Below are 1631 nucleotides of genomic sequence, written 5' to 3'. Positions count from 1 at the left end.
CACACACACACACACACACACACACACACACACACACTTTGGCCAGATATATCGATCTCAAAAATCATTTTAGATTTTCGCATCTGAAAAACAAGGACACCATCTCTAGATATCTATCCTAAAAATGAACCGCCTGATATACAACTCATATGCGGCCTCTCAGGGCAGGATAGTGTATTTGGAAACAGTCTTGTTGAATATCGGAGTCACATGACTTCATGCCAATTGTTGAAGAGTCCATGTAAACAAGCTATTTGTTATATACCTTACCGACCACTCGCATGATATTAAAGTTATGCTATCACAACATACTCCTATAAATTCAGCATACTTGCTATCTCAACCCCTGCCCCCTTTACGCTATTCATCAAATTACATGTGCTCGAGACGGCCATTATGTGAGAATAGGAGGCGGAACCGTATGAAGATCATCCCGTGTAAAAAATGTATGCTTCCTTGAGAATAGGAGACACTGGGAAGTGATCATTTAGGAAAATGTAAAGACCAGGTCTTGCATGGTGTGATGCCTTGGGGCAACACCTTGCTGCTTGTGACCATCATGCAAGTGTTGTGGCAACATGTTCAGGGCCACTAGCTATGCTCGACGCCTTCGTAACTATGTTGTTGCCCACGTGGTGATGCGTTATGGCCACTTCAGCTTCACCATATTCTCAAAGCCCTAGCAGGCTTGCCTGTGGCTACACCATCCACACCTAGATTGCCAGCAGGGGTACTCATAGCACCGCACTCACTAACATATTCGCCATAAGTCAGATGCAACGATGGCCATAGAACAGACAACAAAAGACCAGACGACAGGAATGCTCACTTTCAGAATTGTCTTATTTCCATCACATGGGTAGATTAGTAGTACAATTCTAGTCATGTCAGTCAAATATTAGAATCTGTTAAATTCTCATTCCAAAGATTTGTACTCCCTCCTTTTTTATTTACTCCACACATTTGCTTTGCCTGAAGTCAAACATCATAAAGTTTCCAAGTTTGTAGAAAACAATATGACATTTACAGTAACAAATTTGTAAGATGTGAAAATACATGCAAGGATGATCCAACGGTATTGCTTTCGTGGTGTATATGTTAATATAGTTTTCCACAAACTTGTTGAAAGTATATAGTGTTTGACTTTAGACAAACCTAATATGCAGAGTAAATAAAAACGGAGGGAGTACTAATACATGGTGCGGCCCCACCCACTTAATATTTCATTAAATCTTGCTTGGAATAAATTTTTAGTAAATCACACAAGTTTATATTTTGAGGGGAGTAATTCAAACAAGTTAATAATGCAGTTCGTCCACCACCCACCGACTTATCAAACTCGACATCTTCCTGCGTCTCTCCGCATTCCTCTCCCGAGATACAGTAGCTAGCCTGCCTGAAAACGTTTTCTTCAACACGTGTGGGCTGATAAATAGCCAGCCTGAGATGTTATGCATAGTAAACACTTCCAGCGATTCCTCACTTGACATACTAGTGATTGATCATGAGTGATAGATTGTGGCAGCTATCAATTTTGGTTTCCATCAAACCTGCCAGTAGTGGGGTGCACAAAAATCATCTCTCGGCGCCTCCGTGGAGATGTTAAGAGGTTGGCAGCCCACTGGAGGGAT

This window comes from Triticum aestivum, chromosome 4A (genome assembly GCF_018294505.1).
Source record: "Triticum aestivum cultivar Chinese Spring chromosome 4A, IWGSC CS RefSeq v2.1, whole genome shotgun sequence".
NCBI classification, from domain to species: Eukaryota; Viridiplantae; Streptophyta; class Magnoliopsida; order Poales; family Poaceae; genus Triticum; species Triticum aestivum.
This window is presented reverse-complemented; position numbering follows the sequence as displayed.